Raw genomic sequence first — 15,755 nt, forward strand, 5'->3', positions numbered from 1 at the left:
TGTTTTCCAAACACACATTTATCCCCCCCCCCAGGAAGCAGCCCGTAACAGGTGTCTAACTCCCAGGTACCTATTTACTGCTAGGTAACAAGGGGATCAGTGTGAAGAAAACTCTGTCCATTGTTTCTCGCCGGGGCCGGGAATCGAACCCCGGGCCACATGATTACGTTTACAGTGTGCTGTCCTCTCAGCCACCGGCCCCCTAGTGTGTGTTTGTGCTCTTTTGCGGATATCAGTTTTCGTCTACGTGTAACTCCAAGGTCAACTGTCCTCCATTTCTGCTTCTCCTTATCCCCGTTTTCTTCTTCACCAACTTCGTCTTCAACTTGTACTTACCATTCCCTCGCTACTCTCCTTTAACCGCTTCCACCTGGCCATTATCGCTGCCAGAGTCATTACTGCTGCGTCACGGCTTCGTCCCGGGAGAAGGCTTCAGAGGGTGTTTCTGGCTCCTTCTTGGTCCCATCTTAACTGTCCTGAGACTGTGACCCCCGACGGCATTATCTTAGCTCCAGAAGGCGTTGGTATGTGTGCGTTAGTGTGTGTGTGAGAGTGTGATCTTGAACAACAGTTTGTGTGAGAGTGTGATCTTGTACAACAGTTTGTGTGAGTGAGAGTGTGATCTTGTACAACCGTTGGTGTGTGTGTGAGAGTGTGATCTTGTACAACAGTTTGTGTGTGTGAGAGTGTGATCTTGTACAACCGTTGGTGTGTGTGTGAGAGTGTGATCTTGTACAACAGTTTGTGTGTGTGAGAGTGTGATCTTGTACAACCGTTGGTGTGTGTGTGAGAGTGTGATCTTGTACAACCGTTGGTGTGTGTGAGAGTGTGATCTTGTACAACCGTTGGTGTGTGTGAGAGTGTGATCTTGTACAACCGTTGGTGTGTGTGTGAGAGTGTGATCTTGTACAACCGTTGGTGTGTGAGTGAGAGTGTGATCTTGTACAACCGTTGGTGTGTGAGTGAGAGTGTGATCTTGTACAACCGTTGGTGTGTGTGTGAGAGTGTGATCTTGTACAACCGTTGGTGTGTGAGTGAGAGTGTGATCTTGTACAACCGTTGGTGTGTGTGTGAGAGTGTGATCTTGTACAACCGTTGGTGTGTGTGTGAGAGTGTGATCTTGTACAACCGTTGGTGTGTGTGTGAGAGTGTGATCTTGTACAACCGTTGGTGTGTGAGTGAGAGTGTGATCTTGTACAACCGTTGGTGTGTGAGTGAGAGTGTGATCTTGTACAACCGTTGGTGTGTGAGTGAGAGTGTGATCTTGTACAACCGTTGGTGTGTGTGTGAGAGTGTGATCTTGTACAACCGTTGGTGTGTGTGTGAGAGTGTGATCTTGTACAACAGTTTGTGTGAGTGAGAGTGTGATCTTGTACAACCGTTGGTGTGTGTGTGAGAGTGTGATCTTGCCCAACAGTTTGTGTGTGTGAGAGTGTGATCTTGTACAACAATTTGTGTGTGTGAGAGTGTGATCTTGCCCAACAGTTTGTGTGTGTGAGAGTGTGATCTTGTACAACAGTTTGTGTGTGTGAGAGTGTGATCTTGTACAACAGTTTGTGTGTGTGAGAGTGTGATCTTGCCCAACAGTTTGTGTGTGAGAGTGTGATCTTGTTCAACAGTTTGTGTGTGTGAGAGTGTGATCTTGTACAACAGTTTGTGTGTGAGAGTGTGATCTTGTACAACCGTTGGTGTGTGTGTGAGAGTGTGATCTTGTTCAACAGTTTGTGTGTGTGAGAGTGTGATCTTGCCCAACAGTTTGTGTGTGTGAGAGTGTGATCTTGCTCAACAGTTTGTGTGTGTGAGAGTGTGATCTTGTTCAAAAGTTTGTACTCACCTATTTGTGCTTGCGGGGGTTGAGCTTTGGCTCTTTGGTCCCGCCTCTCAACCGTCAATCAACTGGTGTACAGATTCCTGAGCCTACTGGACTGTATCATATCTACATATGAAACTGTGTATGGAGTCAGCCTCCACCACATCACTGCCTAATGCATTCCATTTACTAACTACTCTGACACTGAAAAAGATCTTTCTAATGTCTCTGTGGCTCATTTGGGTACTCAGCTTCCCTGTGTCCCCTTGGGCGTGTGCCTCTTGTGTTAAATAATCCATCCTTGTCTACCCTGTCAATTCCCCTGAGAATTTTGTATGTGGTGATCATGTCTCCCCGAGCTCTTCTGTCTTCCAGCGACGTGAGGTGCAGTTCACGTAGTCTGTCCTCATAACTCATGCCTCTTAGTTCTGGGACTAACCTAGTGGCATACCTCTGAACTTTTTCCAGCTTCGTTTTGTGCTTGACTAGGTACTGACTCCATGCTGGGGCTGCATACTCCAGGATTGGCCTTACATATGTGGTATACAAGGTTGTGAAGGATTCCTTACACAGGTTTCTGAAAGCATTTCTGATGTTAGCCAGCCTCGCATAGGCCGCTGATGTTATTCTTTTGATATGGGCTTCAGGAGACAGGCTTCAGGAGACAGGTTTGGTGTGATATCAACTCCCAGATCTTTCTCTCTGTCCGTTTCGTGAAGGACTTCATCTCCCATTAGGTATCCAGTGACTGGCCTCCTAGTTCCTCCTCCTAGTTTCATTACCTTACATTTACTTGGGTTGAACTTTAGTAGCCATTTGTCGGACCATTCCTTCAGTTTGTCTAGGTCATCTTGTAGCCTCATACTATCCTCCTCTGTCCTGATCCTCCTCTTAATTTTCGCGTCATCAACAAACATCGAGAGAACGAGTCAATTCCTTCTGGAAGATCATTTACGTATTTCAAAAGAGTATAGGTCCAAGGACTAATTCCTGTGGGACTCCACTGGGGATTCCCCGCCACACCGAGACTTCACCTCTCACGGTGACTCGCTGTGTCCTGTTGCTTAGGTACTCTCTTATCCAGTGAAGTACCTTCCCTTTCACTCCTGCCTGCATCTCCAGTTTGTGCACTAGTCTCTTATGTGGTACTGTGTCTAAAGCTTTCTGGCAGTCCAGAAATATGCAGTGTGCCCAGCCCTCTCTCTCTTGCCTGATTTTTGTTGCCTGGTCATAGAACTCAATTAATCTTGTTAGGCATGATTTGCCATCTCTGAACCCATGTTGATGTTGTGTTACAAAGTTCTTTTGCTCCAGATGTTCCACTACCTTTTTTCGCACAATCTTTTCCATCTGCTTGCATGGAATGCAAGTTAGTAACACAGGCCTGTAGTTCAGTGCCTCTTGCCTATCACCCTTATTGTATATTGGGACTACATTGGCTGTCTTCGAAATTTTTGGCAGTTCGCCTGTTACCAGTGACTTATACACTATGGAGAGTGGTAGGCACAGAGCTTCTGCTCCTTCCTTAAGGATCCATGGTGAGATTCCATCCGGGCCTATAGCCTTTGTCACGTCGAAATCTAGCAGATGCTTCCTCACCTCCCCACTGGTAATCTCAAACTCCTTTAGTGATGTCTGGGTTGGTGTTCCCTCCCTTATCTCTGGGACTTCTCCTTGCTCTGAGGTGAAGACTTCCTGGAATTTCTTATTGAGTTCCTCGCACACTTCCTTGTCATTTGTAGTGAATCTTTCTGCCCCTATCCTCAGTTTCATTACCTGTTCCTTCACTGCTGTTTTCCTCCTGATGTGGCTATGCACCAGTTTGGGTTGAGTCTTTGCCTTGCTTGCTATGTCATTTTCATTTTCATATTGTCTCTCTACCTCTCTTCTCACCCTGATGTATTCATTCCTGGCGCTCTGGTATCTTTCTCTGCTCTCTAGTGTTCTGTTGTTTAAAGAGTTTCTCCATGCCGTCGTCGTCTAGATGCCCTTTAGTTTGCTGCTTTGCTAGCTTGCAACTCTGATTGAACCATGGGTTTCTCATTTACATTTCATTTTTTTCCTTTTGGACTGGGACGTACTTGTTTGCTGCCTCCTTACACTTCTGTGTGATGTAGTCCATCATGTCTTGAACCGTCTTTCCTCTGAGCTCTGTTTCCCAAGCTATTTCAGTTAGGAATTTTCTCATCTCCTCATAGTTTCCCTTCCGGAATGCCGGCCTCTTGTTTTCTGGTCCCTTCCTTGAGTACATTAACTCTTCTTCGACCAGATATTCAAACAACAGTACACTGTGATCACTCATACCCACGGGGGCCTCAAGACCGATTTCCCTTATGTCTGAATCGTTCAGAGTGAATACTAGGTCGAGTCTTGTTGGTTCATCATTGCCTCTCATTCTCGTGGGACCCTTGACATGCTGACTTAAAAAGTTTCTAGTCGTCACCTCTAGCAGTTTCGCTCTCCATGTTTCATCACCTCCATGTGGCTCTCTGTTTTCCCAGTCTATCCTTCCATGACTAAAGTCCCCCATGATAAGCAGATGGGATCGGTTTCTACAGGCAGCAGAGGCTGCTCTCTCAATGTGTGTGTGAGAGTGTGATCTTGCCCAGTAGTTTGTGTGTGTGAGAGTGTGATCTTGCCCAACAATTTGTGTGTGTGAGAGTGTGATCTTGCCCAACAATTTGTGTGTGTGAGAGTGTGATCTTGCCCAACAGTTTGTGTGTGAGAGTGTGATCTTGCCCAACAGTTTGTGTGTGAGAGTGTGATCTTGCCCAACAGTTTGTGTGTGAGAGTGTGATCTTGCCCAACAATTTGTGTGTGTGAGAGTGTGATCTTGCCCAACAGTTTGTGTGTGAGAGTGTGATCTTGCCCAACTGTGATCTTGCCCAACAGTTTGCGTGAGAGTGTGTGATCCTGCTTAACAAATTTTTGGTACTCACCTAGTTGTACTTACCTAGTTTTACTTGGGGGTTGAGCTTCGGCTCTTTGGTCCCGCCTCTCATCAGGTTACTGACCATATTGAGCTCTTTCATACCTACATTTGAAACAGTGCATGTAGTCAGACTCCACCGAATTTCATTTATTAATTACTTTGACACTGAAAAAAGTTTTTTCGAATGACTCTGTGGCTCATTTTGGAACTCAGTTTCCACCTGTGTTCTCTTGTGTGAGTACCATCCGTGCCTAATAATTTGTCCTTATCTACCTTGTTAATACTCCTGAGAATTTTGTATGTGTGGTAATCATGCCTCTTACTTAACAACCATTGATTAGAGAACTACTTAGATTCTGTGACAAATTTTCACTCAACCAGCAAATAACAGACCCAACCAGGAACGAAAATATTCTAAATCTGATCGTCACAAACACTGAAGACATAAACAGGAACAATAGTCTCAGATACCACACACTCAGATCACAAGTTCATTGAAGTGCAAACAAATATCAGTACTTGAAATAGGCCTAAAACAATGATCAAGCGAGATGGGTTATTCAAAAAATTCAAATTTAACAATAAAGTGAATGACTAGGAAAAAATAAACAGGATACTTATAAACATTCAGTAGGAAACTGTTCTAAGTAATAAAAATCCCAGACAAGGAATAGAACAACTGAATATTGTGATTCATATAAAGTCTGTCTGAAACATGTTCCTTTCCGGAAAGCCAGAAAGAGAACGCAGACGGCACTACAAAAGTAGGAAAAAATAACGGAAATGCTTAAGCAGACACGACTATCCCTAAAGAGAAGGAATAATTTAACCACGGAAACTGAAGAAATCGAACAGAAACTGAAACAATCATATCAGATAGAAGAAATGCAAATAGAACAGAAAACCATACAAGAGGTAAAGAAAAAAACAAGACATTTCTTCATATGTGCAAAATCAAAAGCAAAAACCACTGTCAGTATTGGACTTTTACAAGTGAAGGGTTACAGAGGATGACAAAGAAATTATCTAAATCCAAAAACAGCAGTATAAAGACATGTTTAACATCCCAATAAGTAGCATGAAGGTAGAGATCCAGATAGCTTCTTTATGCTTGATAACTCAACCCCTAAAAATATAGCTGATATCAACACGAACGCTGCAGATTTTTAAAGAGAAATTGACAACATGCCCAGGCACACAGAATGTATTCAAGTGGCATGCCTTTGTGTGGGTGTGAGAGTGTGATCCCTACCTGGAAGAGAAGATTTCGAACCTATTCACGGCTCCTACTGATTTTCTCATTGATACATCACGCTAATGCGATTTTCCTTGTCCAAAGAAGTGAATAACAAGGTAGAGCATGAGTACAGAATGTAAACTAGGACTTTGTATTGTAAGGAATAGTAAGAATATATAAGAACAAAAAAGGTATACATAAAGTAGAGTAAGGAAATATGGGGTAAGGTATTGTAAGGTAAAGTGCAGTGAGATAAGGTCTTGTATTGCAAGGAAATGTAAGGTCTGACATTGCCACAAAAGTTAAGGGAATATATGGTAAGGTCAAATATAAGGTGAAACCAACTAAAGTAATGTTGGGTTTGGTATTGTAAGGTAAAGTACAGTGAGGTAAGGTAAGGACAAGTGATATAAGTTCACTACAACGAATGTTGATATAACAAATGAATAACATTAGGTTGTTTGTTGTTGTTGTTGTTGCTTTTGATTCAGCTACTCGGAACAAAAGCTCCGAGTAGCACAGGCTATGGGAAGCCGGTGGCTAAGCGGACAGAACACTGGACGCATGATTCTATAATACCGGGTTCGATCCCTGGCGACGGCGAGAAACAATGGGCAGAGATTCTTTCACCCCTGATACCCCTGTTACCTAGCAGTAAATATGTACCTAGGAGTTAGTCAGCTGTCACGGGCTGCTTCCTGGGGATGGAGGCCTGGTCGAGGACCGGGCCGCGGGGACACTAAGCCCCGAAATCATCTCAAGATAACCTCTCAAGATGGTGAGCCCGTAGTGGACTTCTTCATTTTTCACTTGACATATAAAGGCTATTGTAGGTAAGGTACTGAAAGGAAATGTAATATAAGGAAAGGTAGTGTAAGGTAAGGTTAAGCAAGGAATGGTAATGTAAGGTAAAGTATTAAAGTGTGAGGAATTATTAGGTAAAGTATTAAAGGGTAAGGAAATATAATTATGTAAAGTAATGAGAGTAAGGTAGAGTAGGGTAACATAAGGTATGGTATGGGAAAGTAATATCAGGTGAGGTAACGTAAGTAATGCTAACTAGTAACGGAGTTTGATGTTGGTGAACATTGGTCAAATTAGGCAAGAAAAGTAAAATAATTATAAAAGCAAGATCGAGTTCAGGAAAGTTTAGTGAGATAACATTAGAGCAATTTTTAGTTGTTAAATCTGAGAATATTGAATATTTTATTGGGAGTGCTTCCCACAGCTCCTTGATGCTCCACAAGGAACGTCACTAGTGCAGTATTACCTCGTCTCCTTAATGGAGTTATTGCTTATAAAAGATAAAAAAAAAACAATACCCCAGATGCTTTCGGCGCTTTGCGCGCCTACGCTGTAAGACCGAAAAAGTGTACACTCTTTTGACTGTCCTGACAATAATTGAAGGCGCACGTATTTAAATTTGGTGTCACTGTGTTCGCAATGAAATTGTCTATAAGAGCATACCTATAAAATGCCGCCCAAGCATAAGGAGTATCAACACCAAATAAAAAACTATGCAGATCACTCGCCGAGAGCGCCAAACAGCAACAAAATGTTTCCACTTTCTTAATGGTTGCGAAGCCTACAGTTGTCCTACATCGCTAATTTTGGTATCATTGGAATCGCAATAAAATTCTCTACACGAACATATGCATATGAATGTTTAATATAGGTAATTGCCCACCCGCAAGAGTGTGTGAAGTGGAGAGTAGTTAGCCGCGAGCGCACTGGCGAAAACACAGGGGGGAAATCATGCTTGGAAAGTTTATACGTTTCCTGACCCTACTTTTCTATGTACGTATTTCTTTTTTATACCAATGTGTTCGCAATAAAATTTTCTATAAGATGAACTGTATAACATTTGTACAAAGCATGTGTAAGAGAAGCGCCAAATATAGAACCACGTCGCTCAGTATGCGTTCGCGGCAGAAACGAACGTATTGTTTTCGTTCGTTTGATGTTTGTCATGTTTATACTTGTTGAAACATTTTATAATTTGTATGACAGTGATCGCAGTAAAATTCCCTACACAGACATATACATAACACATACAAATATTTCCCACGTGTTGGATATATCAACGGCTAAAGGGAACCCACTGTCACACGCCCGCCACACCCAGAGCCACACCCGCCACACCCCCAAACATACTTTGTGTTTTTTTTTTTTTACTCATAGAAGTTTATGTGATATAATATTCATTCTGGTACCAAAAAATTCGCAAATAAATTCTCTACAAAACGTATATAATATAACTTCTTATAGATGATAAAAAATTCCAAATAGGTGTACTTACCCTGTCTATGTTGATTGAAGATCAACAGTTGAGCATTTTTTCTTCACTCCACCATCTTCAGGCTTCTGATCCTGAAGTCTGATGTTTCTTAGGTGGAGTGAAGCTGTTGCCGGTGGTTATTTTTTCTCCACCCAAAATATCTTTCTTCGGTGGTACCTTGTGTAGCAAGGCGCAGCGCACAGTGCCACATCACAAGTTTTACATCCATATATCACGTCCCTCCTTTTGCCAGACTTGAAACAAACACGGCATCTTCTTTTTTTAGCCAAGTGCACGAGTTCATGCGTCAACTTGTAGTTGAGACGTTGTTCTGAATCTATAATTCTTGTATTTCTTGGATGCACTGGAGGAATATTGTCTTCTACAGGAACCACCAAACTTGTAGTAGAATCTTCTATGAAATCAGAAACATCAAGTGGTTCTATGTCCTCAATGTCCATTTCAGAATTTGTGGTTGATGAGTGGGCTTGAGGTGTTGGAGGACGCCTCGCCCCAGATGGGTCGGGTGTTGAAACTGCCGCGTCAGCAGGAGGAGCTGCGCTGGCATCTATGTCGGGAACATGTGGTATGCTTGTTGTTGTTGGTCATTTCTCGCTGTTCCACGCCATAGTGTTAGTTTTTTTTGTATCTGTTGAGTAGTGGTTATACAATGCTTATGCATTGTGCATGGCCATTTGCAGAAAATAGAAAGTGATCTTCTTGGTCCATTTGTGGGTTTTTCTTGCAAACTCATAATATTTGACCATTTGATCAAAATGATCAACACCTTTCATGAACTTATTGTAATCCACTATGGCCTGTTCATTTTCACAATTTCTACTCCAGTTCTCTCGTCACGTTTACGAACGCGTTTCCTGCGCTGTGCTTGAGTAGTGTCGGCATTGCGGATATTGGTTTTATGTTTTACAACTTTTACAACTTTTTTATATACGATTTATATAACTATTACTTAACTCGTTTTGTTCTTCAAATTTCAGCCTCTCCAAATTAGTATGTATAAGATAATTACATTTTACCCTACACAACATTTATATGTAAAATAATCAATATTTTAGTTAATAATGAATCCTTTCCTATTGCGATGAGATCAAAAAGTTGCATATCAAACAGCATATTTTTTACCTGTAAAGTATTATTAATTTTATATAAAAAATTCCCATAAAAGCTCAATGGAAGACCTTCTTTATATATGATGGGAGATGTTTACTCGTCACGCTCTTAGCAATAATAATTTACATATCTGACATAGTCAACAAACAACACTCATCCATGTTACTAACTGATCACGGGTAAGTAACTCTCGTATACACGAGACACAGATAGTCCAGCCCGAACTCCTAAGGCTTCCCAACGTCAAGAAAACAGTCGCATTAAAGTGTCCAATCCTAACCTACCAGAGGACTCAAAACAGAAAACGGGACAGTACGTCTCTTTTTACGAGCCGCTTCCATTTTCAAGTACGACAATTATGTAACGCATACGGTCTAAATGCGACGTTCATTGTAGAAGGACAGGTTGTTTCCACCTTCCTCGGCGAATATTGCAGTTACCGCAGCCACCTATACTGTCTGTCAGTGGTGGGCTCCTGGTGTGTCCTCAGCCGTGGTGGGCTCCTGGTGTGCCCTCAGCCGTGGTGGGCTCCTGGTGTGCCCTCAGCCGTAGTGGGCTCCTGGTGTGCCCTCAGCCGTAGTGGGCTCCTGGTGTGCCCTCAGCCGTGGTGGGCACCTGGTGTGTCCTCAGCCGTGGTGGACTCCTGGTGTGCCCTCAGCCGTGGTGGGCTCCTGGTGTGCCCTCAGCCGTGGTGGGCTCCTGGTGTGCCCTCAGCCGTGGTGGGCTCCTGGTGTGCCCTCAGCCGTGGTGGGCTCCTGGTGTGCCCTCAGCCGTGGTGGGCTCCTGGTGTGCCCTCAGCCGTGGTGGGCTCCTGGTGTGCCCTCAGCCGTGGTGGGCTCCTGGTGTGCCCTCAGCCATGGTGGGAGTCTGCTATGCAGGGGGAGGGGGGAGCACTGGATGACTCCTGCGTTATAGTTGCGGGCCGAGTGTTTGGTTTTGCTCCCCAGTGTTGTGTGTGTGGGGCGGGGCTGGTGCTTGTCACCCTGGGGGACTCCTGGGGCTCCCCAGTGTTGTGTGTGTGGGGCGGGGCTGGTGCTTGTCACCCTGGGGGACTCCTGGGGCTCCCCAGTGTTGTGTGTGTGGGGCGGGGCTGGTGCTTGTCACCCTGAGGGACTCCTGGGGCTCCCCAGTGTTGTGTGTGTGGGGCGGTGCTGGTGCTTGTCACCCTGAGGGATTCCTGGGGCTCCCCAGTGTTGTGTGTGTGGGGCGGTGCTGGTGCTTGTCACTCTGGGGGACTCCTGGGGCTCCCCAGTGTTGTGTGTGTGGGGCGGGGCTGGTGCTTGTCACCCTGGGGGACTCCTGGGGCTCCCCAGTGTTCACTGTGTGGGGCGAGGCTGGTGCTTGTCACCCTGAGGGACTCCTGGGGCTCCTCAGTGTTCACTGTGTGGGGGCGAGGCTGGTGCTTGTCACCCTGAGGGACTCCTGGGGCTCCCCAGTGTTCACTGTGTGGGGCGGGGCTGGTGCTTGTCACCCTGAGGGACTCCTGGGGCTCCCCAGTGTTGTGTGTGTGGGGCGGGGCTGGTGCTTGTCACCCTGAGGGACTCCTGGGGCTCCCCAGTGTTGTGTGTGTGGGGCGAGGCTGGTGCTTGTCACCCTGAGGGACTCCTGGGGCTCCCCAGTGTTGTGTGTGTGGGGCGGGGCTGGTGCTTGTCACCCTGGGGGACTCCTGGGGCTCCCCAGTGTTCACTGTGTGGGGCGAGGCTGGTGCTTGTCACCCTGAGGGACTCCTGGGGCTCCCCAGTGTTGTGTGTGTGGGGGCGGGGCTGGTGCTTGCCACCCTGAGGGACTCCTGGGGCTCCCCAGTGATCACTGTGTGGGGCGGGGCTGGTGCTTGTCACCCTGAGGGACTCCTGGGGCTCCCCAGTGTTGTGTGTGTGGGGCGGGGCTGGTGCTTGTCACCCTGGGGGACTCCTGGGGCTCCCCAGTGTTCACTGTGTGGGGCGAGGCTGGTGCTTGTCACCCTGGGGGACTCCTGGGGCTCCCCAGTGTTCACTGTGTGGGGGCGGGGCTGGTGCTTGTCACTCTGAAGGACTCCTGGGGCTCCCCAGTGTTCACTGTGTGGGGCGGGGCTGGTGCTTGTCACCCTGGGGGACTCCTGGGGCTCCCCAGTGTTCACTGTGTGGGGCGAGGCTGGTGCTTGTCACCCTGGGGGACTCCTGGGGCTCCCCAGTGTTCACTGTGTGGGGGCGGGGCTGGTGCTTGTCACTCTGAGAGTCTCCTGGGGCTCCCCAGTGTTCACTGTGTGGGGCGGGGCTGGTGCTTGTCACCCTGGGGGACTCCTGGGGCTCCCCAGTGTTGTGTGTGTGGGGGCGGGGCTGGTGCTTGTCACCCTGAGGGACTCCTGGGGCTCCCCAGTGTTGTGTGTGTGGGGCGGGGCTGGTGCTTGTCACCCTGAGGGACTCCTGGGGCTCCCCAGTGTTCACTGTGTGGGGCGGGGCTGGTGCTTGTCACCCTGGGGGACTCCTGGGGCTCCCCAGTGTTGTGTGTGTGGGGCGGGGCTGGTGCTTGTCACCCTGAGGGACTCCTGGGGCTCCCCAGTGTTCACTGTGTGTGGGGGCGGGGCTGGTGCTTGTCACCCTGGGGGACTCCTGGGGCTCCCCAGTGTTCACTGTGTGGGGCGGGGCTGGTGCTTGTCACCCTGGGGGACTCCTGGGGCTCCCCAGTGTTGTGTGTGGGGGCGGGGCTGGTGCTTGTCACCCTGAGGGACTCCTGGGGCTCCCCAGTGTTGTGTGTGTGGGGGCGGGGCTGGTGCTTGTCACTCTGAGGGACTCCTGGGGCTCCCCAGTGTTCACTGTGTGGGGCGGGGCTGGTGCTTGTCACCCTGTGGGACTCCTGGGGCTCCCCAGTGTTCACTGTGTGGGGCGGGGCTGGTGCTTTTCACTCTGAGGGACTCCTGGGGCTCCCCAGTGTTGTGTGTGTGGGGCGGGGCTGGTGCTTGTCACCCTGGGGGACTCCTGGGGCTCCCCAGTGTTCACTGTGTGGGGGCGAGGCTGGTGCTTGTCACCCTGAGGGACTCCTGGGGCTCCCCAGTGTTGTGTGTGTGGGGCGGGGCTGGTGCTTGTCACCCTGGGGGACTCCTGGGGCTCCCCAGTGTTCACTGTGTGGGGCGGGGCTGGTGCTTGTCACCCTGAGGGACTCCTGGGGCTCCCCAGTGTTGTGTGTGTGGGGGCGGGGCTGGTGCTTGTCACCCTGAGGGACTCCTGGGGCTCCCCAGTGTTCACTGTGTGGGGGCGGGGCTGGTGCTTGTCACCCTGAGGGACTCCTGGGGCTCCCCAGTGTTGTGTGTGTGGGGCGGGGCTGGTGCTTGTCACCCTGGGGGACTCCTGGGGCTCCCCAGTGTTCACTGTGTGGGGCGAGGCTGGTGCTTGTCACCCTGGGGGACTCCTGGGGCTCCCCAGTGTTCACTGTGTGGGGGCGGGGCTGGTGCTTGTCACTCTGAGGGACTCCTGGGGCTCCCCAGTGTTCACTGTGTGGGGCGGGGCTGGTGCTTGTCACCCTGGGGGACTCCTGGGGCTCCCCAGTGTTGTGTGTGTGGGGCGGGGCTGGTGCTTGTCACCCTGAGGGACTCCTGGGGCTCCCCAGTGTTCACTGTGTGGGGGCGGGGCTGGTGCTTGTCACCCTGAGGGACTCCTGGGGCTCCCCAGTGTTGTGTGTGTGGGGGCGGGGCTGGTGCTTGTCACCCTGAGGGACTCCTGGGGCTCCCCAGTGTTGTGTGTGTGGGGCGGGGCTGGTGCTTGTCACCCTGAGGGACTCCTGGGGCTCCACAGTGTTCACTGTGTGGGGCGGGGCTGGTGCTTGTCACCCTGGGGGACTCCTGGGGCTCCCCAGTGTTGTGTGTGTGGGGCGGGGCTGGTGCTTGTCACCCTGAGGGACTCCTGGGGCTCCCCAGTGTCCACTGTGTGGGGCGGGGCTGGTGCTTGTCACCCAGGGGGACTCCCGGGACTCCCCAGTGTTGTGTGTGTGGGGCGGGGCTGGTGCTTGTCACCCTGAGGGACTCCTGGGGCTCCCCAGTGTTGTGTGTGGGGGCGGGGCTGGTGCTTGTCACTCTGAGGGACTCCTGGGGCTCCCCAGTGTTCACTGTGTGGGGGCGGGGCTGGTGCTTGTCACCCTGAGGGACTCCTGGGGCTCCCCAGTGTTGTGTGTGTGGGGGCGGGGCTGGTGCTTGTCACCCTGAGGGACTCCTGGGGCTCCCCAGTGTTGTGTGTGTGGGGGCGGGGCTGGTGCTTGTCACCCTGGGGGACTCCTGGGGCTCCCCAGTGTTCACTGTGTGTGGGGGCGGGGCTGGTGCTTGTCACCCTGGGGGACTCCTGGGGCTCCCCAGTGTTCACTGTGTAGGGCGGGGCTGGTGCTTGTCACCCTGAGGGACTCCTGGGGCTCCCCAGTGTTGTGTGTGTGGGGGCGGGGCTGGTGCTTGTCACTCTGAGGGACTCCTGGGGCTCCCCAGTGTTCACTGTGTGGGGCGGGGCTGGTGCTTGTCACCCTGAGGGACTCCTGGGGGCTCCTCAGTGTTGTGTGTGTGGGGGCGGGGCTGGTGCTTGTCACCCTGAGGGACTCCTGGGGCTCCCCAGTGTTCACTGTGTGTTGGGCGGGGCTGGTGCTTGTCACTCTGAGGGACTCCTGGGGCTCCCCAGTGTTCACTGTGTGGGGCGGGGCTGGTGCTTGTCACCCTGTGGGACTCCTGGGGCTCCCCAGTGTTCACTATGTGGGGCGGGGCTGGTGCTTTTCACTCTGAGGGACTCCTGGGGCTCCCCAGTGTTGTGTGTGTGGGGCGGGGCTGGTGCTTGTCACCCTGGGGGACTCCTGGGGCTCCCCAGTGTTCACTGTGTGGGGGCGAGGCTGGTGCTTGTCACCCTGAGGGACTCCTGGGGCTCCCCAGTGTTGTGTGTGTGGGGCGGGGCTGGTGCTTGTCACCCTGGGGGACTCCTGGGGCTCCCCAGTGTTCACTGTGTGGGGCGGGGCTGGTGCTTGTCACCCTGAGGGACTCCTGGGGCTCCCCAGTGTTGTGTGTGTGGGGGCGGGGCTGGTGCTTGTCACCCTGAGGGACTCCTGGGGCTCCCCAGTGTTCACTGTGTGGGGGCTGGGCTGGTGCTTGTCACCCTGAGGGACTCCTGGGGCTCCCCAGTGTTCACTGTGTGGGGCGGGGCTGGTGCTTGTCACCCTGGGGGACTCCTGGGGCTCCCCAGTGTTCACTGTGTGGGGCGAGGCTGGTGCTTGTCACCCTGGGGGACTCCTGGGGCTCCCCAGTGTTCACTGTGTGGGGGCGGGGCTGGTGCTTGTCACTCTGAGGGACTCCTGGGGCTCCCCAGTGTTCACTGTGTGGGGCGGGGCTGGTGTTTGTCACCCTGGGGGACTCCTGGGGCTCCCCAGTGTTGTGTGTGTGGGGCGGGGCTGGTGCTTGTCACCCTGAGGGACTCCTGGGGCTCCCCAGTGTTCACTGTGTGGGGGCGGGGCTGGTGCTTGTCACCCTGAGGGACTCTTGGGGCTCCCCAGTGTTGTGTGTGTGGGGGCGGGGCTGGTGCTTGTCACCCTGAGGGACTTCTGGGGCTCCCCAGTGTTGTGTGTGTGGGGCGGGGCTGGTGCTTGTCACCCTGAGGGACTCCTGGGGCTCCACAGTGTTCACTGTGTGGGGCGGGGCTGGTGCTAGTCACCCTGGGGGACTCCTGGGGCTCCCCAGTGTTGTGTGTGTGGGGCGGGGCTGGTGCTTGTCACCCTGAGGGACTCCTGGGGCTCCCCAGTGTTCACTGTGTGGGGCGGGGCTGGTGCTTGTCACCCAGGGGGACTCCTGGGACTCCCCAGTGTTGTGTGTGTGGGGCGGGGCTGGTGCTTGTCACCCTGAGGGACTCCTGGGGCTCCCCAGTGTTGTGTGTGGGGGCGGGGCTGGTGCTTGTCACTCTGAGGGACTCCTGGGGCTCCCCAGTGTTCACTGTGTGGGGGCGGGGCTGGTGCTTGTCACCCTGAGGGACTCCTGGGGCTCCCCAGTGTTGTGTGTGTGGGGGCGGGGCTGGTGCTTGTCACCCTGAGGGACTCCTGGGGCTCCCCAGTGTTGTGTGTGTGGGGGCGGGGCTGGTGCTTGTCACCCTGGGGGACTCCTGGGGCTCCCCAGTGTTGTGTGTGTGGGGCGGGGCTGGTGCTTGTCACCCTGAGGGACTCCTGGGGCTCCCCAGTGTTCACTGTGTGGGGGCGGGGCTGGTGCTTGTCACTCTGAGGGACTCCTGGGGCTCCCCAGTGTTCACTGTGTGGGGCGGGGCTGGTGCTTGTCACCCTGAGGGACTCCTGGGGCTCCCCAGTGTTGTGTGTGGGGGCGGGGCTGGTGCTTGTCACTCTGAGGGACTCCTGGGGCTCCCCAGTGTTGTGTGTGGGGGCGGGG

The sequence above is a fragment of the Procambarus clarkii genome, chromosome 56 (assembly GCF_040958095.1).
Source record: "Procambarus clarkii isolate CNS0578487 chromosome 56, FALCON_Pclarkii_2.0, whole genome shotgun sequence".
Lineage (NCBI taxonomy): Eukaryota > Metazoa > Arthropoda > Malacostraca > Decapoda > Cambaridae > Procambarus > Procambarus clarkii.